A 26,441-nucleotide genomic window follows, 5' to 3' on the forward strand; every position below is an offset into this window, starting at 1 on the left:
GACCATCTCACAGTGAGTCCTCCTAATTAGTAAAGAAGCTTCCAGAGGAGGGCAGCTCAAGCACTCACTCCTCGTCCCGTACTTCCTGCTCTAGAAAGATTTGCTGATGTTGCTCCGTCGCTCAGTCTTGTCTGACTCTGACCCCACGGACTGCAGCGCCCCAGGCCTCCCTGTCCATCACCACCTCCCGGAGTTTGCTCAGACTCATGTCCATCGAGTCGGTGATGCCATCCAACCAAAAGACGGATACACGTTAACATGGAGAGAGCTCAAGATCAGTAGGAAACACAAAGTTGTCTTAGGATTTATTCAGTACGATCTTACCAAGACACATAAAACGCAATACTCTGTATCTTCCAAAGATGATGCAGTGAAATCTAGCTCTTTTGTGGTCTATAGCCTTATACATGGACATGAACTGGTAGGATGTCTTGTGTATGCAAGACCTTTAAAACAAGTTTGTATGGAAATGACCTGAACATAGGCAGTCTGTTTCTGCCTAAAAGTCAGAACTCTGCAGACATGCTGTCTGGGAATGCTTATAGGAAGGCTCTCCTCCAAGAGTGTATTACTTACGCTTCTAACTTTGTTAATGTTGCTGTTGGCTTGTTAATTAGAATAAAAACCTCACTCTGAGAGCAGCTCTCTGGAATCCACACATCCAGATTGTTCTGAGAACACCCAGAACAATTCATACCCCAGCCTGAACATGGTCTATTTCTTTCTGTGATGGAACAGAACATACTTGTATTAAAATATAAATGCAGTTTTTAAAGACCTAGGAAAATATGCCTCAAGCTCAAACTCATGAGAGGAGTTCTCTTTCACGGATCACAGCCTCGTTGTGGCAGAGGGGCCTGTGGAACTCATGAAGCTATGAGCCACGCCATACAGGGCTGCCCAACAGGGACAGGTCATCATGGAGGCTTCTGACACAGTGCGGTCCGTGGAGGAGGGAGTGGCAAACCACTCTAGCATTCCTGCCTCAAGAACCTCATGAACAGTATGAAAAAGCAAAAAGATATGACACCCGGAAGATGAGCCCCAGGTCAGAAGGTGTCCAATATGCTCTTGGGGAAGAGTGGAGAAAAAGTCCTAGAAAGAATGAAGTGGCTCGGCCACAGCAGAAACGATGCCCAGTTGTGCACGGGTCTGGTGGTGAAACTAAAGTCCAGTGTTGTAAAGAACAGTATTGTGTAGGAACCTGGAATGTTAGGTCCGTGAATCCAGGCAAATCGGACATGGTGAAGCAGGAGACAACAAGAGCGAACGTGGACATCTTAGGACAAGGTGAACTACAATGGACAGGAATGGCGAATTTAATTCAGGTGACCGTTATATCTACTACCGTGGGCAAGAGTCCCTTGGAAGAAATGCAGTAGCCCTTTTAGCCTGAAATGCAGCACTTGGGTGCAATCTCAGAAGCGACAGGATGATCTTGGTTTGTTTCCAAGGCACATCATTCAACATCACAGTAATCCAAGTCTAAGGTCCAACCACTACCCAAAGAAGCTGAGTTGACCAGTTTTATGAAGACTTACAAAACCGTCTAGAACCAACACCAGGAAAAGACGGTCTTTACATCACAGGGAACTGGAATGCAAAGTAGGAAGTCAAGAGGTACCTGCAGCAACAGGCAAGTTTGGCCTTAGAGTACAGAATGAAGCAAGGCAAAGGCTAACAGAGTTTTGTCAAGAGAACTCACTGGTCATAGCAAACACCTGTTTCCAACAGACAAAAGATGACTCTACACATGGACATCACCAGATGGTCAACACTGAAATCAGATTGATTATATTCTTTGCAGCTAAAGATAGAGAAGCTCTGTACAGTCAGCGAAAACAAGACCAGGGGCCGACTGTGGCTCAGATCATGAGCTCCTTACTGCAAAATTCAGGCTTAAATTGAAGAAAGTAGGAAGACCATTAGGCCTTTCAGGTATGACCTAAATCAAATCCCTTATGATCTGTGGAGGTGATGAATAGATTCAAGGGATTAGGTCTGGTAAACAGAGTGCCTGAAGCACTATGGACAGAGGTTCATAACCTTGTACAAGAGGAAGAGACCAAAACAATTCAAGAAAAAGAAATGCAAGAAGGCAAAGTGGTTGTCTGAGCAGGCCTTAAAAATAGCTAACAAAAGAGGAGCAAAAGGCAAAGGAAAAAAGGAAAGATACACCCCACTGAATGCAGAGAATAACAAGGAAAGGTCAGAAAGCCTTCTCAGGTGAGCAATGCAAAGAAATAGAGGAAAGCAGTAGAATGGGAAAGACTAGAGATTCATTGGAAAAGACTCTGATGCTGGGAGGGATTGAGGGCAGGAGGAGAAGGGGAGGACAGAGGATGAGATGGCTGGATGGCATCACGGACTCGACGGACACGAGTCTGAGTGAACTCCGGGAGTTGGTGATGGACAGGGAGGCCTGGCATGCTGCAATTCATGGGGTCGCAAAGAGTTGGACTCGACTGAGTGACTGAACTGAACTGAACTGAGAGACATCTTCAAGAAAATTAGAGATACCAAGGGAACATTTCATTCAAGGATGGGCTCAATAAAGGACAGGAATGGTAAGGACCTAATACAAGCAGGAGAAATTGAGAAGAAAAGAAGGGGCAAGAATACACAGAACTGTACAGTAATGGTCCTAATGACCCTGCTAACCACAGTGGTGTGGCCACTCACCTAGAACCAGACGTCCTGGACTGAAAGCCAAGTGGGCCTCAGGAAGCATCACAACTAACAAAGTTAGTGGAGGCAATGGAATTTCAGCTGAGTTATCTAAAATCCTAAAAGATGATGCTGTGAAAGTGCTGCAACTCAATATGTCAACAAATTTGGAAAACTCAGCAGTGGCCACAGAACTGGAAAAGGTCAGTTTTAATTCCAATCCCAAAGAAAGGCAATGCCAAAGAATTCTCAAACTATTGTACAATTGTGCTCATCTCACATGCTAGCAAGATCATGCTCAAAATCCTTCAAGCCAAGCTTTAGCAATATGTGAACTGAGAACTTCCGGATGTAGAAGCTGGATTTAGAAAAGGCAGAGGAATCAGAGATCAAATTACCAACGTTTGTTGGGTCACAGAGAAAGCAAAGGAATTCCAGAAAAACATTTACTTCTGCTTCATTGACTATGCTAAAGCCTTTGACTGTGTGGATCAGAACACACTGTGGAAAATTCTTAAAGAAATGGGAATACCAGACCACCTGACCTGTCTTCTGAGAAGCCTGTATGTGGGTCAAGAAACATCAGTAAGAACCAGACATGGAGCAAGTTCCAAATTGGAAAGGAGTGCATCAAGGTTGTATTTTGTCACCATGCTTAACTTCTATGCATAATACATCATGAGAAATGCTGAGCTGGATGAACCACAAGCTCAAATCAAGATTGCCGGGAGAAATATCAGTAACCTCAGATATGCAGATGACACCACCCTTATGGCAGAAAGTGAAGAGGAACTCAAAAGCCTCTCGGTGAAAGTGAAAGAGGAGAGTGGAAAAGTTGGCTTAAAACTCAACATTCAGAAAATGAAGATCATGGCATCCAGTCCCATCACTTCATGGCAGATAGATGGGGAAAAGGTGGAAGCACTCAGAGACTTTACTTTTTTGGCTCCAAAATCACTGCAGATGGTGACTGCAGCCGTGAAATTAAGACACTTGCTCCTTAGAAGGAAAGCTATGACAAACCTAGACAGCATATTAAAAAGCAGAGACATTACTTTGCTGACAAAGGTCTGTCTAGCCAAGGCTATGGTTTTTCCAGTAGTCATGTATGGATGTGAGAGTTGGACCATAAAGAAAGCTGAGCAGCAAAGAACTGATGCTTTTGAACTGTGGTGCTGGAGAAGACTCCTGAGAGTCCCTTGGACTGCAAGGAGACCCAACCAGTCCATCCTAAAGGAAATCAGTCCTGTATATTCATTGGAAGGACTGATGCTGAAGCTGAAGCTCCAATACTTTGACCACTTGATGCGAAGAGTTGACTCATTGGAAAAGACCCTGATGCTGGGGAAGACTGAAGGTAAAAGAGGGCAGCGAAGGATGAGATGGTTGGATGGCATCATCGATTCAATGGGCATGAATCTGAGCATACCCTGGGAGACAGTGAAGGACAGGGCAGCCTGGTAGGTACAGTCCATGGGGTGGAAAGAGTTGGACACCACTTAGCAACTGAGCAACAACAAAAATTAACCAAAATGTACATACATCTCTATCACAGCGGCCCGCTGCGACTGGGGAATCGGGTCGAGCTGTGACGAGAGCCTCTCCAAGTCCTCTGGTTAGTGGCCCAAAGCTGCTGAATCGCTAGTTCCCAGCAGCACCTCTGTCTTGCACTGGGGAGCTGATTCTAGAGACGAGACCGAGGGCCTGGGAGGAGCCAAGCAACACCAAACAGGGCTGAGTAGGCTGTTGAACACAGTATCATGCAGTCGTCTGAGAAGAGAAAGCAATTGCCTGTTGCTGTGCAGGACTCCAGGCAGGCCCCGGGGCTGCAACAACACCAGGACCGCGGGGCCATGCACACGGGGCCCGGGCCATGGAGCGGCCAGGCACGGAGCGTCGGCGCTTCCTCGGCGAAGTGTGAGCTTCCTGAGAAAGAACCCGGACTCGGCGGTGAGGGGCGGGCAGGCAGAGGCCTGAGGGTGAGCATCAGAGCCTCCACATGCAGAAATACTGACAGCGTGGGAGAATCACAGGACAGAACGTGGCTACTATAAGCTAATACGATGCAAACACTGTATCTCAGAAACTGGGAGGAACCTCAGGGGCCCTCATTTTTCAAAACTCAATATATGTTAAAGAAAAAAAAATAACTTTTTTTTATGGCATCAAGGATCTCTTTTATTTAATTTTTCTTCCCCTCTTTTTGGCTGGACCACGCAGCAAACAGGAACTTAATTCCCTGACCAGGGTTCGAACTGGCAGCTCCTGCAGTGGACACATGGAGTCTTAACCGCTGGACTGCCAGGGAAGTCCCAACGTCAAACTTTTTAAAGCTTTATTGGACTCTTTAGGGGCCTCCCTTGTAGCTCAGAAGGTAAAGCATCTGCCTGCAATGAAGGAGACCTGGGTTCGATCCCTGGGTCAGGAGGATCCCCTGGAGAAGGAAATGGCAGCCCACTCAATATTCTTGCCTGGAAAATCCCATGGAGGGAGAAGCCAGGTAGGCTACAGTCCATGGGGTCGCAAAGAGTCGGACACAACGGAGCAACTTCACTTTTTTAGGAACTGATGTCACGAGGTGAAGCATTTATATGGAGCGCTACATTGCTTCAGATCCAGTCTGTTCTTTCCATGAACGCTTCAGTCAGTCCGTCAGTTCAGCCGCTCAGTCGTGTCCGACTGTTTGCGACCCCATGAATTGCAGCGCACCACACCTCCCTGTCCATCACCAACTCCTGGAGTTCACTCAGACTCACGTCCATCGAGTCCGTGATGCCATCCAGCCATCTCATCCTCTGTCAGCCCCTTCTCCTCCTGCCCCCAATCCCTCCCAGCATCAGAGTCTTTTCCAATGAGTCAACTCTTCACATGAGGTGGCCAAAGTACTGGAGTTTCAGCTTTAGCATCAGTCCTTCCAAAGAACACACAGGATTGATTTCCTTTAGGATGGACTGGTTGGATCTCCTTGCAGTCCAAGGGACTCCCAAGAGTCTTCTCCAACACCACAGTTCAAAAGCATCAATTCTTCAGCGCTCAGCTTTCTTCACAGTCCAACTCTCACATCCATACATGACCACGGGAAAAACCATAGCCTTGACTAGACGGACCTTTGTTGGCAAGTAATATCTCTGCTTTTGAATATGCTATCTAGGTTAGTCATAACTTTCCTTTCAAGAAGTAACGTCTTTTAATTTCATGGCTGCAATCACCATCTGCAGTGATTTTGGAGCCCAAAAAATAAAGTCTGACACTGTTTCCACTGTTTCCCCATCTATTTCCCATGAAGTGATGGGACCAGATGCCATGATCTTCATTTTCTGAATGTTGAGCTTTAAGCCAACTTTTTCACTCTCCTCTTTCACTTTCATCAAGAGGCTTTTGAGTTCCTCTTCAGTTTCTGCCATAAGGGTGGTGTCATCTACATATCTGAGGTGATTGATATTTCTCCTGGCAATCTTGATTCCAGCTTGTGCTTCTTCCAGTCCAGCGTTTCTCATGATGTACTCTGCATAGAAGTTAAATAAGCAGGGTGACAATATACAGTCTTGACGCACTCCTTTTCCTATTTGGAACCAGTCTGTTGTTCCATGTCCAGTCCTAACTGTTGCTTCCTGACCTGCATACAGATTTCTCAAGAGGCAGGTTAGGTGGTCTAGTATTCCCATCTCTCTCAGAATTTTCCACAGTTTATTATGATCCACACAGTCAAAGGCTTCGGCATAGTCAATAAAGCAGAAATAGATGTTTTTCTGGAACTCTCTTCCCTTTTCCATGATTCAGCAGATGTTGGCAATTTGATCTCTGGTGTACCTGCTTTTTCTAAAACCAGCTTGAACATCTGGAAGTTCATGGTTCACGTATTGCTAAAGCCTGGCTTGGAGAATTTTGAGCATTACTTTACTACCATGTGAGATGAGTGCAATTGTGCGGTAGTTTGAGCATTCTTTGGCATTGCCTTTCTTTGGGATTAGAATGAAAACTGACCTTTTCCAGTCCTGTGGCCACTGCTGAGTTTTCCAAATTTGCTGGCATATTGAGTGCAGCACTTTCACAGCATCATCTTTCAGGATTTGCAATACCTCAACTGGAATTCCATCACCTCCACTAGCTTTGTTCATAGTGATGCTTTCTAAGGCCCACTTGACTTCACATTCCAGGAAGTCTGGCTCTAGGTGAGTGATCACACCATCGTGATTATCTGGGTCGTGAAGCTCTTTTTTGTACAGTTCTTCTGTGTATTCTTGCCACCTCTTCTTAATATCTTCTGCTTCTGTTAGGTCCATACCATTTCTGTCCTTTATCGAGCCCATCTTTGCATGAAATGTTCCCTTGGTATCTCTAATTTTCTTGAAGAGATTGCTAGTCTTCCCCATTCTGTTGTGTTCCTCTATTTCTTTGCATTGATCATAGCAAACATAGGAAGGCTTTCTTATCTCTCCTTGCTATTCTTTGGAACTCTGCATTCAAATGGGTATATCTTTCCTTTTCTCCTTTGCTTTTCACTTCTCTTCTTTTCACAGCTATTTGTAAGGCTTCCACAGACCACCCTTTTGCTTTTTTGCATTTCTTTTCCATGGGGACGGTCTTGATCCCTGTCTCCTGGACAATGGCATGAACCTCCATCCATAGTTCACCAGGCACTCTATCAGATCTAGGCCCTTAAATCTATTTCTCACTTCCACTGTATAATCATAAGGGATTTGATTTAGGTCATACCTGAATGGTCTAGTGGTTTTCCCTACTTTCTTCAATTTAAGTCTGAATTTGGCAATAATTCAGACTTAAATTGAGTTCATGATCTGAGCCACAGTCAGCTTCTGGTCTTGTTTTTGCTGACTCTATAGAGCTTCTCCATCTTTGGCTGCAAATAATATAATCAGTCTGATTTCAGTGTTGACCATCTGGTGATGTCCATGTGTAAAGTCTTCTCTTGTGTTGTTGGAAGAGGGTGTTTGCTCTGACCAGTGCGTTCTCTTGGCAAAACTCTATTAGCCTTTGCCCTGCTTCATTCCGTATTCCAAGGCCAAATTTGCCTGTTACCCCAGGTGTTTCTTGACTTCCTACTTTTGCATTCCAGTCCCCTCTAATGAAAAGGACATCTTTTTTGGGTGTTAGTTCTAAAAGGTCTTGTAGGTCTTCATAGAACCATTCAACTTCAGCTTCTTCAGCGTTACTGGTTGGGGCATAGACTTGGATTACTGTGATATTGAATGGTTTGCCTTGGAAAGGAATAGAGATCATTCTGTCCTTTTTGAGATTGTTGCATCCAAGCACTGCATTTCGGTGCAGTATGAACGCTTATTACTAGTTTATTTTCTCAACAGAGCCATGCTATCCGACAGAAACACACGCAAGCTGCCCGTTACACTGAAATTCGTAGTGAAGTAACGTCGCTCAGTCGTGTCCGATTCTTTGCGACCCCGTGGACTGTAGCCTAACAGGGTCCTCCAGCCATGGGATTTTCCAGGCAAGAGTACTGGAGTGGGTTGCCATTTCCTTCTCCAGGAAATCTTCCCGACCCAGGGACTGACCCCAGGTCTCTGGCATTGTAGGCAGACGCTTTACCGTCTGAGCCACCAGGGAAGTCAAGAGAAAAAAGAAACAAGTGAAGTTAATTTTAATAATATATTTTGTTTAACTCAATATATCTCAAATATTATCAGTTTAACTAGTCAGTATTTTTAAGCTGAGATATTTTTACGTCGGTTTTCATGTTAATTTTTCCAAATCCGTCTGTTCTTTGTACTTGTAGCACACGCCTCACACCTGCCACGATGCGAGAAGTCAAGCCGCTCCATGCGGTTAGCGGCTACTGTCCTGAGCAGGAGCGGTGAGCACTGCTCGTGAAAGGATGTCTGCCCCCTTAAAATTGGCCTATGTCCCTAGAGAGCTGTCTAGAGTGATTCTCACTAGAGTAAATGATAGGAATCTCTGAATGATAATATTTGGAATAATTTTTAAGCTCTCATCTTTACAGTTTGAATTCATTCTACTGAGCAGAATCATTTCCTATTACTTTTAGAAAAAATGAACTCTTCTATAAACTATAGAAAAAATAGATATGTCAGGATACTAAGAGCAGTTATTTCTGAGAGGTAAAACCACTCAGTGTACACTGAATTTCTTTACTGCATACTTTTAGTTTCTAAGAAATCAAAATGTAAAATGGGATCCACAGTCCTAGATTTAAATCTGGGTGTCACCCTGTGACTTCGGGCCTGGGGGGGGGGGTAATCTCAGCGGGGGGCGGGGGGAAGGGGGATGGTAATTCTAAGAAAAGCTCTGACACATAAGTCGAGGACCCTCTCGCTGCATTGCTCCACCCTGCCCCGCATCACCAGGCTCACCCCCTGCCGCTGCCCTCCGCGCGGCCTCTGGAAACAGCACGCAGAGCGGAATCCCCGGGCGGGAGAGCACCTGCGCCTCCTTCTAGGTGCGGGGCCGGGCACGGTAGCTCACTTCTCGAAGCATCCACTTCCCCCATGGATGAGACGGGGCCACCCTGCGACCGCAGCAGGGCTGCAGGACGGAGCGGCTGAGCGCTCAGGAGCAGCGGGCCGGGAGGGCCAGGCCGCCGCGCTCGGCCGGGCCTCGGAGGAGGAGCGGCCCGGGCTGGCGGACAAGATGCGGCGGACAGGCCAGGCGAGGGGACAGCCCGCCGAAGGAAGGCGCGCAGGCCAGCTGCCTGTGCCTTGAGCAAAGTGCCCAGAGACCCGGGTGGTGAGTGAGGAGACCAGCTGGGCCCGGAACTCAGCGCCTCCCGCTGCCCGCTCCCCGGCCCCGCCGCCGCGCCCCACCCTCCCCGGGGCCGCACGGAGAGGCCTGGAGGAAGAACCCGCGGTAAGCGGCGAGGTGACTCGGCAACGGCAGAGGCGAGCGGAGCGACCCGCGGGTCGGCCTGTCCCTGCCTTTGGCGGCGTCTGCCAGGCACCCGCCCCCCCCCAACACGCGGCCTCCCTGCTTCCTGTGGGTCAGAGTGCCCGGGGCCCACCGGTGCACGCGGCTCCCCTGCTTCCTGTGGATCAGAGTGCCCGGGGCCCACCGGTGCACGCGGCTTCCCTGCTTCCTGTGGGTCAGAGTGCCCGGGGCCCACCGGTGCACGCGGCCTCCCTGCTTCCTGTGGATCAGAGTGCCCGGGGCCCACCGGTGCACGCGGCCTCCCTGCTGCCGCGTGGGCAGCGACGGCTGCCAGACGCACGAGCATCACGGCCGGGCCGAGGGGACGGACGAGCTGGCGTCCAGGCCCGCAGCGCCCCCACCAGCTGCGCCGAAGGGCGGAGCCAGCTTCTGCGGGTGGTGACAGCAAGGCGCAGGGAGCCTCGGTCTCCGACACCCACGAGCGGCCACCGACTGCTGGACGCTGCTCGCGACCAGCTGGGACACGAGAGAGAAACGTTAGCGTTCACCTTGTCCTGCCCCCGTCACTCTGACCTTTGTTACAGCAGCCAGACTCGTTCCCAGCTAGATCTCCCAAACACAGAGCGGGCTTTCCACTGAGAGCCATTATCTGAGAAAACTTGGCCACGTCCGTCCCCAGGATGACTGCTTCCTAAACAGAACTCCACAGAAGCCAGCTGAGGGCTCTGGTAGAACCCTTGGCTCTTCACCGCTCCTGTCTCGTGGGTCTTGACCTCCCTGCGCTTGCGCTTAGTTGCTCAGCCGTGTCGGACTCTGCACCTCTCTGGACTCTAGCCCACCAGGCTGTAATCTGTCCGTGGGATTTTTCAGGCAAGAATACTGGAGTGGGTTGCCCTCTCCTCCTCCGGGGGATCTTCCCAACCCAGGGATGGAATCCCACTGCAGGCAGATTCTTTACCCGCTGAACCACTGGGGAAGTCCCTTTTACTTCCTAGGCTTGCAAAAATGTTTCTGTAAACAAAGAGCTGCACAGCTGAAGATGGGGTAAAAACTAGTCCCCAGTGCTGGGTGGGGCCTGCGTCCTTGGTGTTCACTGATCTCCTCACCCTGGGGCGAGTCCCCAGAGTCTCGATGCAAGACGTGAAGAGAGCCCTGCGCTCCACAGCAGTGGGGAGGGGCCCCAGCAGGGGTTTAACTGAGACAAGAGGCTGTCCTTACAGTTACAAGACCGCATCCCTTATCTCAGGCTCCTCAGGTGGCGCCAGTGGTAAAGAACCCGCCTGCCAATGCAGGAGACGTAAGAGATCCCCTGGAGAAGGGCCTGGCAACCCACTCCAGTATTCTTGCCCGGAGAATCCCATGGATAGAGGAGTGGGTTCCAACAAAGATGTGTGTAGCCCTGGCTGGGTGGAGGAGGAGACAAAGCCTTCACCAAGCGTGTGACGGGCATTTACTTGCAAGGAGGAAAATGTGTGGAAAGGCATTCTGGGCAGAAGGAACAGAGTATGCAAAGGTGAAACACAGCCCAGCTGCTTTTGGGGAAACTCCAAGACCTGAACCATGAAGGGAGGGGAGAGTGGGTGGGTGGTGGGGAGGGGTCTCCTGTCAGGTAGGCGAGAATCAGTTCCTCAGTTCTAGAAGGAGCTGCACATTCTGGACAAAGAGAAAAACTCAACTTGAAAGGCAGCACAGTGGCTACAAAATCATTTTGAACTTTTTAAAATTTCCAGGTTATAATTAATCTCCTGGGCAAATTTAAGTTTTCTTGGCTTCCTTTTCAAAAAGGTGACTTCCTTGCCCCTCACTCTCCCCATGAGGAAGGCAGAAATCTTACAAATATCAACCAGCTCATGCTGGAGATATTATGCAGAAATTACGAGGCCAGAGGCTGCAAGGCTCAGTCCCAGTGATGGAGGAGGCTCCTGGGTGCTGGCCAAGGACCCACGGCTTCCCGATCAGAACCCACTATCGGCGAAAGAAACAGATGGCCTGACCCAGCAGTCAGGGCCCAACCGTGTGTCCCGCTATGTGCCAGGGCGATGACGCACAAGGGAGAAAGGACCTTGGGACACACAGGAAAATTAATTTCCACCGGATTAAAGAGTTAAATGCAGAATAAAGGAGGGTCAAAATGTCGAAAACAGACTTTCCCTTCCAGACAAGATGGGCAAAACTTACCCTTCCATCTGAAAAATCCACAAAGTCAGGATGGCTTACACTGAACAAAAGGTAGTTTTCAAGACATTGGACGTCAGGCAACAGAGGAAAGTGATCCCGGAGGACTGGACAGCGAGCAAGGTGCCCCCCACGGCTGCCTGGAGAGCCTCCCAGTCACCACCCAGCATCCTGATCCTGAAAGACTTCCGTCTCCTCCCCCACCTGCTGCTCATACCCCGGGCGCTGGGCGGGGCGGAGGAACTGCAGAGTGGGCTGGGCCGTGCTCCCCGGGGGGCCGTGCTCCCCGAGTGTGCTCCCCGGGGGCGTGCTCCCTGAGTGTGCTCCCCGGGGCGTGCTCGCAGGGCTGTGCTCCCCAGGTGTGCTCCTGGGTGGGGAGCCCAGGAGCACAGCAAACAGCCTCGGCCTCGGCCGGCCCTGGGCCTGAAGCCCTGCTCCTCCCCTCGAAGCTGTGCAGCGCTGGGCAGGCGACGCGCCTCTCTGAGCCTTAGTTTCCTCTCCTTTGGCAACTGTGAGGGCCAGAGAGACAGTTTGCGGCGTGCATCGTGCCGAGCAGGTGCTGACCAAGTGTCTGTTACTAGCTCTAGTTTTTTCCCGCTTATTTAGGACTTACTATTTCCCAGAACAGTTACCCTGGATCCACCCGGGCTACAGACACAGTGTCTGTGCTTGGGAGGCCCACAGTCCAGCCGGCGTCGCAGACACTGAGCAGCATCTGTCACCGGCCGAGCCACCCCGCGAACACCGGTCGAGCGCTGGCGTCCACATCGCCCCGGGTCCACCTCCGGCTCTGGCGGGGAGTCGGCCCAAGAGGAGCAGCGATGTCCGAGGGCCCTGAGTCCGCCTGTGCTGGAGCCGGGCCGCAAAGCCGGGCCGGGCCTTCTGGGTCTCCCGGAGCAAACTGAGGGACGTCGGCTTCGGGCACCAGCTGGCTTCCTCCCAGCCCTGGCCTCGGGGACAGGAGTTCCCGGGTCCTCTCCTGCTCCCCCGGGGAGTCTCGGATGGCCAAGGGGAGGCGGGACGGGGGCCACGAGTCCTTTCACGTTTCCTGCGGGCGGCCTGAGGGCTTTGAGGCAGCAGAAACCAGCTCCCCAGTGACGTAAACGGAGACCATTCCGCAGGGCCCTCACCGGGAAGAGCCTGGGGGACTGGCCCCTGGGAGGTTCTGGTTCCGACCAGCCCACGCCTGAGCGGCCTCAGCCCCCGGGAGCCACGGAAGCCCCTTCCGCGAGGCGAACAGCTGCACCCAGAGACTTGATCCAATGGGAAAGAAAAGACATCAGCTTCCCACTCGGCTCCAAGGAGCACTTGATATCAGTGCAAAAAATCTCAACCGCTCGGTTTCTCTGTCAATAGAAAGGCATTAGATCTACTCAAACTACTCCCGCTGTGACTGAGGTCCAAGAGGAAAAGCAAAGCCCTACCGAAGGAGAAACTGGTTTGTCCCCTTTGCAACTCGGCAAAGACGGCCAAGTTCCCACCTCTCATCTGCACGGGACCCGTGACCTCGGTGAACTCCAGCCCCGCTCAGTGGCCTCCTGAAAACCACAGGGACCTTAACGCTCGCAGCATCTGGGATCCTCCTGCCTCCCAAAGCCTGGTAACAGGAAAACAGAGACCATCAGACGGTGTTGGAAGGAGTAGACGCTGATGTGAGTGTCTGCAAAGAGCAACCCAGCAACAGCTACACCACCTGCAGGACAACGCGCGTCCCACCACCCGACCCAGGGACTCCAGCTTTGGAAACTCCCGTGGGCGCACGCACTCGTGAGCACAAAGAGGTCCACAAAGAACGCTCACTGCAGACGGCCTTCACGGCAACCGGCGGAGGTGACAGGGGCCCTGTTAAGTGAGTGGCGGTGGCCCCGGGCAGTGGGACAGGCGGCGTCCAGTAATCAAAGGGAACAGATGCAAATACCGCTCCCAGTAGCCTGATCGCACAGACTGCCCCAGGCCCTTCCTCATGCCTGCCTGGACCTGCATGCTTCGAGGCCGGCCGCGCCACTCGCTCCAACCGATATGACAGCAGCCGAGGCGATGCAGAGGAGCCTGAAAGGAGCTCACCCCCTCCACCTCCATTGCTGCGGCGCAGCCACCGGGAGAACGTGCTCGGCTGGTCTGGACCCAGGAGGCTGCAAGGCCACGGGCAACAGCGTCCCTCGGCTGGCCCCCGGCCGCTGAGGCAGGAGCAAGCTTTGGCAAGCCCAGAGTCATGAAAAATAATGAAAGGGGTTGTTTTAAGACACTGAGCGTTCCACTGGTAATAGACAACAGCTCAAAGACAGACAAAATACGGAGTACCCTGTGTCACTACTGCGTGTGAGAGCCGGAGACGGACGGCAGACCCTCTAGTACACGCAAGGTGCACGGAGCACTTCTGACGGGGACCCCGAAGGACACAACCGTGCCGTGTCGGGGGCAGGGAGTGAGAGGAAGGGGACACGCAGGGAAGCAGCCGCTTGCACTGTGTCCCCTCTGAACGATTTGATTTTAAGGACCACTTATATCTGTCATCCGCACAAAGCATGACTCATTTCAAATGAAAACACACGGCCGTGTTACACTGAACTCTGAGTCAAGAGTGATGGGTCCTGTCCCCCACGGAGGGGTTCCCCGACCTCGTGCTCCAGCTGAGAAGCACCACAGGTGTCTTGAGTCCGCAGCTGTGAGAGGCGGTCCCCCCTCTCCCGGGCCGCCAGCCCCCCTCACTCACACTCCAGTGTCCTTCCGGGGTCTGACTCCCCAGAGGGTGCCTGACTGCTGGGCCTGCCTCCCTCTCCGCCAGAGCCCCGGGCGGTGTCTGAGCACCATTCAGGGTCCCCTGGGAGAAGCCCCCCAGCTCCCGGAGCTGAAGGTGTTTAAGACAGGATCCGGTGTGTGCGCTGAGCTCACACCAGCCGGCGCTAGGCGCACAGGGCAGGCCTCAAGACAGGAGACGCCTCTGCCCTGGAGAGCTTCTGTGGCTGCACAGAGATGAGACAAAGCAGAGAAAGGCCGGAAGGTGGTGAGAGGCTCCCAGAGAGACGGCAGGGCGGCGCCACGGGGAGCGCAGGCACGGCCACCCGAAACCAGGTCAGAGCAGGAGCCCCGGGGAAGCGGACGCCCGGCGTGAGCGACAGGAAACCCGCCGTGCAGACGGCTGACGGGACAGCATCCTCTCAGAGCCTGGTGTAACTTGGAGGTAAAGGAAGCCAGACCAGCTAAGGGAAAGGACTGGATGTTCAGCAGAGAGGACGGCAGCCCCCGCCCCAGTGAAGCCAGAGCATCCTAACTTCTGGAGCCTGTGGACTGTCAGCGTGCATGGCAGAGGGACTTTGCACATGTGATTAAGTTAAGGATCCTGAGATAGGAGGATTATCCTGGATCACCTGGGCGGGCCCTTGGGAGAGAGAGGCAGGCGGGTCAGAGTCAGAGGGGAGACATGCTGACTGGTGCAGAGACGGAGAGGCTGCAGGACACTGAACCGCCGGTTTCAGAGGCGGAGGCGGGGCCCCGAGCCAAGAGCATGGCAGCGTGTGGAGGCCGGCGACGGCGGGACACAGCTCCTCCCGGGGCTCCCAGAAGGCACGCGGCCCCAGCGACACTGGCTTCTGGCCCGAGGGGACCCACCCCCTGCTTCTGGCCTCCGGAACCCCGAAAGAACAAACGTGCATGGACTGACGTCGGGACACCTGTGACAACTCGTCACACGAGCGACAGGAGGCTAACGCGCGGGCTGAGGGAAGGAAAGGACAGGGTTCGAGGCCCTTTCCGGAGTTTAGATGACACGATGGCGCGGACCGTGGCACCACCGTGCTCTTACTGAGTGAGGAAGAACTTCCCACAAGCTCTGTGTTAGCCAGGCTAAAGGGCATCTGATACCCAAGTAGAGAAACCAAGTCAGTGGATGAAGGAAGGGGGACGAGGGGTCCAAGCTGGGGAAGGCTGAGGAGGAAGGAGCAGGAAAGACACCAAGAGAAGTCACGGGAAGAGGGCCTGGTTGGGTGGCTCAGAGCGGCCGGAGTTCAGGAAGACAAGAGCATCGAATAACCACCACATTTGGCCCCGTGGAGGCAACCCTGGAAGGCGACCTGGACACGAGACGGCTCGGGGAGCCAGGGAGGGCAGAGCCGGTGAGGAAGGGCCGCGATCAGACAGCGCTGAGAGGGCGGCTCTGACAGGGAGTCCGGGGACAGGTGCATCCCAAAGGGCATGGTCCAGGGGAGCAGACAGAGAGAAGACGGGCCCAGGGGGTACAGAGAGGCCTGCAGAAGCTGGTCTGGGGGGCAGGGGCGGGAGGGCTCGGGGCAGAGGCCAGGGGGCTGCAGGCCCTGGAAGGAACAGGGTCCACGACGCTGGGGAGGGGAAGTGGGTCTCTTTGCAGGGAGGAGACCAGCGGGTCCCCCACTCAATTCTGTTTCCTCAACCAGAATGAGGCCAGGCCAGGCCAGGAGAGGACAGAGCAGCATGGCGGGGTGCAGGCCACGGGGTTGCCAGGAGTCAGACGTGACTCGGCAACTGAACGGCAGGAGTGAGGAGCGGGAGTGTGGCCTTCGGGGGCCGCTCAGGGCCCAAGCAGAGCAGAGCACGCCTGGGGGACGTGCTGGGAGGGGCGGCAGAGCTGCTGCCGGAGGAAGGCAGTGCCTCTGAGGCCTCCAGCCACCAAGCCACGTGGTCAGCAAGGCCAGGGCGTTTCTCGGCCAGACCCATGGGAAGGTGAGGCTGGGCCGAACCAGCGAGGTGGGGAAGAGAAGGGCACACACCTCAACTGGAAAACACGGATCGGATGCCCTGATCTGTTTCAAATCCAAGACGGACCATGTCATGTTCTTCCTGCCTTCAGTCGCCCCGTCGTGTCCAACGCTCTGCAACCCCCCGGACAGCAGCTCGCCAGGCCTCCTTGTCCCTCACCGTCTCCTGGAGTTTGCCCAAGTTCACGCTCATTGCATCGGTGATGCCGTCCAGCCATCTCGTCCTCTGACGCCCTCTTCTCCTGCCCTCCATCTTTCCCAGCATCAGAGACTTTTCCAATGAGCCGTCTGTTCGCATCATATGACCAAGATGCTGGAGCTTCAGCTCCAGCATCAGTCCTTCCAGTGAATATTCGGGGTTGGTCTCCCTTAAGATGGACTGGTTTGATCTCCTTGCTGTCCATGGGGCTTTCAGGAGTCTTCTCCAGCACCGCAGTTCGAAGGCATCCGTTCTCTGGTGCTCTGCCTTCTTTACGGTCCAGTTCTCACAACCGAATGTGACCACTGGGAAGACCGCAGCCCTGACGATGTGGCCCTTTGTCGGCAGAGAAACGCCTCTGCTTTCAGCACGCCTCTAGGTGTGTCATCGCTTTCCTGCCGAGAAGCAAGCGTCCGCTGACTTCAGGGCTGCAGTCACCATCTGCAGTGATTCTGGAGCCTGGGAAGAGGAAGTCTGTCACTGTTTCCACCTTGCCCCTTCTATTTGCCTGCAGTGATGGGACCAGATGCCGTGATCTGTTTCTTCAACATTCAGTCAGATCATCATCCCTCACCTCAAGCCCTGCACTGGCTCCCCCGTCACCCAAAGCGAGGGCTTAAATCTTTGTGCTGATGACTTATCAGACACTGAGATCCTGGTACCGTATCACCTGCGTCCTGACCTCCACCCCCGGGTGCCTGGTCAGTCAGGCCATGACGCTCGTGGAGACGAGACCTCCCCTGGCCCCAGGCCCCTGCTCTGTGCCTCCTTTGCTTAAACCGCGGCCGGCTCAGGGCCCAGCCTCGGGGAACTCCTCCGGACATCCAAGGCCCATGAGGCAAAGACAAGGTGCGGAGGAGGCTGGCAGAAATGGTGTCTGGGAAAGCCTCAGGCATCCGAGTTCAGGCTTCGTGCCAAAGCCTCCTGTGTGCACAACGCGAGGCCGGAGCGCAGGCTGAGCATGGAGACCAACGTCCATGGCACTGGGAGAGTCAGGCTGAGCATAGAGACCACCCTCCACGGCGCTGGGAGAGTCAGCCTGGGCATAGAGACCACCCTCCACGGCGCTGGGAGAGTCAGGCTGGGCATGGAGACCACCCTCCACGGCGCTGGGAGAGTCAGCCTGGGCATAGAGACCACCCTCCACGGCGCTGGGAGAGTCAGGCTGGGCATGGAGACCACCCTGCACGGCGCTGGGAGAGTCAGGCTGGGCATGGAGACCACCCTCCACGGCACAGAGAGTCAGGCTGGGCATGGAGACCACCCTCCACGGCGCTGGGAGAGTCAGGCTGGGCATGGAGACCACCCTCACACACACACACACTCTCACACACACACACACACACACACACACACACGCCCCTTCCCCTAGAGAAACCCCATCTAAGGAGAGACAAGGCAGCTGGCCTGGCCTGTCCCCAGAGCTCAGCCAGGCAGGAAATGAGGCCAGCGGGGAAGGGAGTGTTATCAGAGCAGTGTAGGAGGCTTGGGCGCGCTCGCAGGAAGCCAGCCGCACATGCCGCGCTGGCCACGCACCCTCACGGAGTCCACAAGCTCCTCCCGCAGATCCAAGTACCCATCCGGTCCCCGCCTTCAAGGAGCACCATGCGCGGGGAGGGGGCACCACCGCCTGTCCAGGGGTGTGCAAAGACCACCAGGGACTCCCAGGAAGGTGTCAGAAGCGAGCGTGAGGGGCCTGGGGAGCTCTCCCCAGGTGAGATTCCTGGTAGAAGGTGACGGGGCACAACCGGCGTGTGCTGGGGTGTCTGCAAAGGGCCGGGGAGGCTGCTTCTCCAGCGCCCAGCGCCCCGTGGGGAGCCGACGCCCTGGGCCCGGCGCCTGGCGGCCAGGAAGGGGCTGTGGCGTTCCCCGCGGGTCCTGCACTTGGCACCGCTTCCCCTCAGCAGTGCCACCAGCTGACCACCTGGAGAGACAGATTGATCTGACCTCACGGGTGAGGGATGGCAGCCCCTCGAGGGGGCCCAGCGTGCGGCTGGGCGCTGAGCCGGCCCGGGTGTGATGAGGAGGGGGGTCAGGGGCAGACAGGCGCCTGGAGACCCTAACTGGGACAGGCCTTCCGGCAGGCGTCTGCTCTGCAGCTTCCCCAGAGATGGGGAGGAGCCCCCGTCCCCACAGCCTCCCATCGGCCCCTGGCAAGCCCAGTGCGGTCCCAGGAAGCTGAGAGGCGGCTGTGCGCAGGGATGCTGCTCCCTTCCCCGAGCCTGACCCCGTCTGCCCAGCCTCTGTGTACTGGACCCTGCGATCACTGTGTTCTGGGCCCTCAGGACAGGGGCTGGGACCTAGGTGGTGCTCAGTAGGTGCTTGGTGAGTAAATACATCCAAGTTAACTCCTCCAGAGCGGAGGCCAAGTTGTTCACTGAGTAATTAGTTCAGGGAGGGGAGTCTGGGGGAGAATGGATACGTGTGCATGCTTGGCTGAGTCCCCCCGCAGCTGACTTGAAGGTGTCAGGACGCTGTTCACGCACTGCTTACGCGTGTGCGTTCAGCCGCTCAGTCGTGTCTTTGCGACCCTGTGGACTGTAGCCCGCCAGGCTCCTCTGTCCATGGAATTCTCCAGACAGTACTGGAGTGGGTAGCCTTTCCCTCCTCCGGGGGATCTTCCCGACCCAGAGAACCCAGGGATCAAACCAAGGTCTCCTGCATTGCAGGTGGGTTCTGTACTGTCTCAGCCATTGGGAAGCCCTGGTGGCTATATCCCAATACAAAATAAAAGGTTAAAAACAAAAAATTTGTTGGGTACCTGCTGTGGGCCAGCCATGTGTCTGGTGCTTGGGGCACAGCAATGAACTGAAGATCCAAAGGCCGTGCCCCCCGGGGCGGCCAGGCTTGGCTGGAAGAGGAGGCCTGAGGGGCCCATCAGAGCTGGGCCGAGGTGCTCACCAGTCTGAGGCCCAGCAAGTCCGGGTGGCTGTCAGCTTCACGCCTCAGCCACGATTCAGGGCGACAGCAACCCTCCCCCAGCCCGCCAAGCACCTTGCTGTTACTGCTATCCTGCCCGCTCCCACCATGCCCTGAAAAGGCCTGAGTATCCGGAACTTTCCACGCTCCCCCCACACCCAAACCTCATGATTCAGCCAGGCAGCTCCAGAGGGTGCTGATAATGGAAACTTCACTGTCTTATCTGCTCCTGAAAGCGACTGTCGAGATAAAGAGTCAGGCTCAGAGCAGCTCAGTGACTCACCCGAGGCCAGAGGAGCAGTGTCAGCCCAGGACTGAACCCAGGTCTAAACCAGGCGGTGCTTTCTCCTGCTCAAGGCTCCTCTCCTCTTTGCTAAAATACCTGCATCCGCCTCACGTGGTGCCCCACCGGCCCACTGCCCAGGACTCCTGGGACACAGGACGCCCGCTGCTAAAGCCGGGAGCGTCTCAGGCTGACCGGGATGAGTCCCCGCCCTACAGGCTCGCTCCACCAGCCGTAGCCACTGCACAGCCCCTGGGACCCCGGCTGCTCCCAGGAGCCCCCGTGACGCTGTCCGGTTCTGCCCAGCCCAGGTAACACCTGGCCCCACCTCAGACGATCCCGTGGGCTCAGGAAGCCCAGGGCTGCAGTCCCCTGGGTGCTGCTTAACAGCCTTGCTCCCCGAACCCCGCCCTGCCAAGACCTCCCACAGCAGGAGCTGGGGCCCAGCCCGGGACGCTGAGGTGCGAGTCAGCCGGTGACTTGGCCGCCCGGAGGCTGAGTGGCTGCCCGAGCTGGAAGTGCCCTGAGCCAGTGACCGGCTTGTTCGGCCTCTTCTGGGGCAGCCGGCCCAGGGGAGGTGCTCTGTAAACGCTGAGAATCGCAGCTGAGGGCAGGGCCTTCCAGGCCTGACGATGCAGACCACCGGAGGCTCCACTTGAAAGGCAGGTTTCCAGCCCACATCTCGGACCAAGAGAGTCCCCACCCACAGGAGGGGTCTGGGATCCACAGCGTCCCAGCTGCCTTAACTCAGGGCTCCCCCGAGCGTATCCATGGGCAAGCACCATGGACGTCACCGCAGGCTTGTAAAGAGAGAAGCCTGGCCCCTCCCCAGACGAGCTGTGTCAGAGTCGCCAGGCGTGTCTAGGGGCCTTGCAATCTGAATTCTAACACACCAGCTTGGTGATTCTCTGATCTGAAAAGTTCAGAAAAACACTAGTGTCGAATAATGGAAGGAGAGTCACAGGCGGGCGAGAATCCTTCCGTGAACATCACGCCTTGGTCCACTTGTGCCCTGGATGGGAACCACAACCCCAGTCGCACTCCCCTCGATTGTGAGCATCAACTGGGATCCGTGTAAAAGCTCATGCTCAGAATCCAGCATCCAGCAGAAGCTCAAGACACGCCTGTTCACTCTCCCTCCTTACCGGCACTGTTTCAACACTCAAGGAGTCAGGAAAACGAAGGCTTCAGTGGCTCAAGTCATGTGCACAAGGTCACTTGGAGGGCAAAGACCTGCAGACTCTGACTGCACGCAAGGCAGGCCCGGAAAAGGGCCAAACAGCCTCAGTTCTGCCTGGTTCCGGCCTCCCCACCGCGCTCTGCGCCCCGTGAATGGCGACAGGCCTGGCGGTGGGCGGGTGACAGCCCAGCCGTCAGGGTCCCTGGGGAGCAGATGCCCTCTGCAGCCTACGGGGCACGCGGCTCACCCGCCTGCCGGACTCCACTCATCTTCGTCTTGCTGGCTGCAGGGGGTGGTTTTGATAGAGACCCCTTCCCCTCTGCGGCAACACGGATGGAGGTGGAGGGCAGGTTGGTTCAGTCACTCACCGCGTGCGACCCCGCAACCCCGTGGGCTGCAGCCTGCCAGGCTCCCCTGTCCGTGGGATTTCCCCGGAAAGATAGTGCAGTGGGTGGCCGTTTCCTCCTCCCCGTGAAATAAGTCAGACAGAAAAACAAATAAGGGGATGGCAACGCACTCCGGTATCTTTCCTGGGAAATCCCACGGACAGGGGAGCCTGGTGAGCCACAGTCCATGGGACTGCAGAGCTGGGCACAACGGGGCCACCGAGACCCTGCAGGTAAAGAGAACAAACTGGTGATCGCTGGGCTGGGGAAGTGGGCAAAGCACTGGCTCGAAGAGAGATTCAAGGATGTATTCTGCAACACAAGGAATGTAGCCAGTATTTTCTTATAACTGTAAATGGAAAATAACCTTTCTAAATTGTATAAAAATTCAAAATTAAAAAGAAGAGCCTTTCCCTCTTTCTGGCCGCTCAGATGGAAGAACTGTCTTTCACACAGGCAGAGGTCTGGAGGCCTCCACGGCCTGCCGAGCCCACCCGCTCGAAGACCCTTCCCGGGCCGCTCCTGGGCAGAGGTGGCGGGCGCTCTGGATGAGAGAAAGGGGGGCCAGGCTGCAAGTGGTGACCAAACGCCCATGTCGACAGGGCTTCGGCAGGAAGCGCGCAGAAAGCCCAGGCAGGGCCGGCGTGGGGTGAGCGCCAGGGGCTCAGCAATGCGACCGGGGTCATGCCCCGCCTCCGCGTCCTGCCCTCCGTGGGCCTCCCTCCTGGGCGGGGAGCTCCCTGCACAAGACGGCCACGGCTTTTGGCAACAACGTGCAGGACAGGACGCGGTGGCGCTCTTCCCGCTGGAGCACGTGTGTCACCCCGCAGCGTGAAAACATCCCTCCTAGAAGCCCGTCGACCACAAAGGCCTCTGATATCTCACGGGCTGGAGCGTGCCCATCAAAGAACAGCGACAAGCGACGGACCGAACCCCCAGGGCCCAAGGCCCAGCTCCTGAAAACACAAGGCGCCCAGGAGGGCTCGATCAGGAAGGAGGAAACGGTGGTGGCGGCAAGCACTGGACCGCCAGCCAGGGGGCCTCTGGCCGGCCCGACTCCCCGACGCCAGTCCCCACAGGACAGCTCTCCCGGACTCAGGGTCGTCACTTGCCCTTGGCCCTTTGGGAAGCCCTCAGCCGTTCGTCCTGAAGGACCAGTTCTGATTAAGCAGGAGCCTCCCCGTGTGAAAGTCTGTTCAACTGAGCACAGCGAATGCCGGTCACGGGGCTGACGGCCGCTCCAGCGGGCCGCGCTCTGCGCTCTGGAAGCACCGCCGGGAGCGGGAGACGCTCGGGAGGGCGGCGGCCCCGAGAAGCACTGCCAGGCGCTCCTGGGCTCGTTTGTTTCGTTTTGTCCTTGGTTGGGCCTTCCGGCCACCCTCTTGGTCCAGCACTGTCATTACAGATTACAACTCCGTGTCTGTAATTTCCAAACTCCAGGGCTCTCTACAAACCCAAAGCTCATTTTCGCTGTTAACTTATTGGGCAGTTAAACTGAACCAACACGAGGCTCTTTAGAGTGACTTTATCCTTTTGGCAATGACAGTTGATATGTTTTGAAGCAGAAATCCTGATTGTTTCCCACGAAGTACTGTTCCCTGACCCCACTAGGACTGTCACGTAGGTGACAGTATGTATAACACATTCTGAAAATTTCCGCAGCCTGAGACGCCCCTGGCCCCATGTGCTGCAGAAGAGGGGCCTTGGATGTGTGTCCCCACTATCTACATGAGCTTCCCCGAGGTGGAGTTTCACTCTGACCCGGGTCCAGACCTCTGAGCCCGGCGGCTGCTCGATTCTGCCACGCCCGGCGGGAGGCTAAGGAAGACTCCTCTCTCCCCGGGTCTGTCCCTTCGTCTATAACAGGGGGAGGCTGGACCAGATCAGTGGGTTTCAAGCGTGTTTGTTTGTTTGCTTTGTTTTTTAAGCACCTTAGCCCTTCCTTCAAGGGAAACTTACAGGGAAAGTACAACTACTCCAGCGAGTGTGGCCTGCCCAGCGGGCCACCAGGGTGCTTCCACGACAGGACAGTGTGAATACTGACGTGTGCGGTCTCACTCTGCGCTTGTCTTCTCAGAGGCCAACGGCCCTTTCTGAGAGGGAAGGACGGCTGGGGGAAACGCACGATCTTGACGGACAGGAAGGCTTCCGATCTGCAGAGAGGCCCAGAGCCGAACGCCACGAGCTCCGGGGAGAGAGCAGCAGCTCAGGGAGGGCGCAGTCCAGGAGCCAAGTCAGCCGAGGGAGGGGGCGCCACGGCCGGCAGGGAGGACAGGACAGGCACCAAGGGTGGCCGCGGGACCCCACCTTCCTGATCGCCCCAGCCTGAGGCCCCGCCCTGATGATGCGGGCAGGGGTCGAGGGGGGAGCCACGAGGCCTCCTGCCCCGACCACAGCAACCGTGAGCCCAGGCGGCTCAGAGCCACTGGCTCGCCACCACTGGACAACTGTGTCCTCCGGGCCCCAGAATCAGGACAGGTGGGCTTCCACGAAGGCACGCGCTTCAGAGGACAGGCCATCTGAAAGCGGGATGCGCCCGGACGGGGAGGGCCAGGAGGGGACTCCACAGTCCCCTTCCCCTGGGCCTGGGGGGTGGACTTCGGGGAGTCGGGGGCACCCCGGGGTTCTCCTAAAGGCCAGGCCCACCTCCTCACCCCGCCGCAGGCTCTCAGCTGCACCTCGGCCTGGTTTCCGAAGACGCTCCTCGGGCGGCGGGAGCCCCACTTCCCATCCACCAACGCCTCCCCCTCTCTGGGAACACTCCAGGGGCCTGAGCAAGCCCAGCCCGCCTCTGGAACAGGACGCCATAGTGCCTCCCGGGGCCCCTAGGAAGCACAGGAACAGCGGCTGCTGGCCCAGGCAAGACCCTCACTCCACCGGCTGGTCTATACTTGGTGACCAGACTTTGCCCCCTCTCCCCAGATACTCTTTAAGCATCAGTTCGCTCCCGGTCCATCACTAAGGGGTAATTAAAGGATCTCAAGATCACACCTTAGCAGAAGGGTGGTGGTTCCTTCCAGAAGACACCCTCATTAGGGCCCACCTGTTCCCAGTGGCCCAGCTGTCTGAGCGGCTGAGTGTCCTGGGGGGCGGGGAGGCCCGCGCCCTCTGGGGGGTCGGGGGGCTCCAGTGACGGCCCTGTTGCTGGCCACGCAGCCGTCCGACTAGGCGCTGCTCAGGCCTGTGTCTCGGGGTCTCCGCGCTTCCTCCCCAGCATGGGAGAGCCAGGACTGGCAGGCCTCGCCCAGGGTCAGGGGAGGGCGAACCCCGGTTCTGCGGGTACCGCAACCCACTCCATCCTCACAGCCACAGGCCGGAGCGGGCGTTATCAACCCAGTCTCACCGAGGAGGAAAGCACGCTCAGAGAGCGCGGCCACGCAGCCGCAGGCAGAGTCCGAATGAAGGGGGAGGCCGGATCACGGCCCTGGGGCCCTGGCTCACGGGAGGCGTGGAGGGGGCCGCCGGGAGGAGCAGGCAGCTGCAGGGGCCTTGGAGCCGGGCGGGGTGTGGGCCGAGAAGGGGCCGATGCGCACCGCTCCGAGTCCACCGGGCCCGGCCCCGGCCCAGCCCCGGCGCTGGCCCCCACGCTGCCCCCGCCCGCCGGCCCCGCCAACCCCGCCGGCCCGGGGGTCTGCGCCGGCTCCGGGGGTCTGCGCCGGCCCGGGGGTCTGCGCCGGCCCGGGGGTCTGCGCCGGCTCCGGGGGTCTGCGCCGGCCCGGGGGTCTGCGCCGGCCCCGGGGGTCTGCGCCGGCCAGGGGGGTCTGCGCCGGCCCGGGGGTCTGCGCCGGCCCGGGCTCGCGCGGCCTCGCGCCCTCAGCAACCCCGCGGGCCCGGCGCCCAGCTGCTTCCTCGCGATGGAGTGATCAGGACGGGGGTGCGGGGTGAGGCGGAAGGGACTGCGGGGCTCTGTTTCCAGCCCGGCCTGGCCCTTTTCTTCCGTATCCACCTCTTGGCAAAACTGTGAAACCAGTTTATCTCAAAGGAGGCGCCGGAGCGGCTCTGAGAGCGGCCGCCGTCGCCGCCCTCCTGGGCGGGCAGCCCTGCCCCACGCAGCCGCGCCTGCGGCCAGGGCGGCCCCGAGGCCCCCGACGCTTCTGCTCAGAGCCTCCTGTGGCTCCCACGTCGCTCAGAGGAAGCCCGGAGCGTGAGCCGTGACCTCCGAGGCCCCGCCGTCTGGCCCCGCCACCTCGGCCCTTGAGGTCCCCTCCCCGGGCCGCACTGCGCCGGCGGAGCGCGTATCTCAGGCCGCCGCCCCGCCGCCCTCCCCAGCCGCCCGGGCCCCACCCCGGGGCAAAGCACGTGCTCCCTCCCGCGCTCTGTTCTTCTGATGCCACCTGACGCTGTCTGGCAGCCCGCAGGTTTCACTTAGTGATTTTATTTATCATAGACGGCACCCCTTCCCCCTTAGAAGGCGGGTGTCACACAGGGGCAGGACGTTTCCCGTTTTTGTCTGATTTGGTCACTGGTGTATCCTCAGGGCCATGGACAAGCACATGGCAAGCACTCGGTGTGGAATGAATGAATCCGTGGATGAGTGAAGGGCCCACCTACTAAGGCTCTGTGGCTCGTCCTGGGAGCCTTTAGGCTCCTTTGAATCTCACAGCAACCCCTACAATAAGTCTTTTAATCCAAGATGAAAAAATGGATGCTCAGAGTGATTACTAATTTGGCCAAGGTCACAGAGTTAGGAAGTGCCAGGCCGGGGACTCAGGCTCGGGTCCGGCGGGCCTGACGACGGTGCCCGTTTCTGCCTGTGGTTGCCGTCAAGGCAACTGTCTCGGTATGGCAAACAGGACACTCACTCCCTGTCCTTATTCCAAACAGCAAGTGTGTTAGTTTACGGATTTTGCCAAATCTGTCCCAAATGTGAGGTCCAGTGCACCAGGAGGAGGTCCCACTGCAGCCAAAGGGAAGGACCCTCCTTCAGACACTGCTCTGGACCCAAGGAGAGCCTCAAGAGTTCTGCTTGGCCTCATCCTTCACCTTTATTTTTTTAACCTTCCTGAGCAATGTCTTTGACCTTTTCTCGTCTGTGAGACCTTCT

General features: G+C 56.5%; 1 protein-coding gene across 14 annotated transcripts in view; it reads right to left on the reverse strand.

Annotated features, from left to right (window-relative positions):
- TTC7B (tetratricopeptide repeat domain 7B) overlaps positions 1 to 26,441 on the reverse strand; it is a 271,518-nt gene that overhangs the window by 242,693 nt on the left and 2,384 nt on the right. The window contains exon 2 of one of the 14 annotated variants that reach the window (XM_042252864.1): positions 4,210 to 4,371. The exons of 12 other annotated variants lie outside the window; for them this stretch is intronic. The gene's annotated coding sequence lies outside the window, so the exon portion shown is untranslated. Of the gene's footprint in view, positions 1 to 4,209; positions 4,372 to 11,703; positions 11,911 to 26,441 lie in introns of those variants that run through there. One more of the 14 variants, XM_042252865.2, reaches the window with a different exon arrangement.

The sequence above is a fragment of the Ovis aries genome, chromosome 7 (genome assembly GCF_016772045.2).
Source record: "Ovis aries strain OAR_USU_Benz2616 breed Rambouillet chromosome 7, ARS-UI_Ramb_v3.0, whole genome shotgun sequence".
Lineage (NCBI taxonomy): Eukaryota > Metazoa > Chordata > Mammalia > Artiodactyla > Bovidae > Ovis > Ovis aries.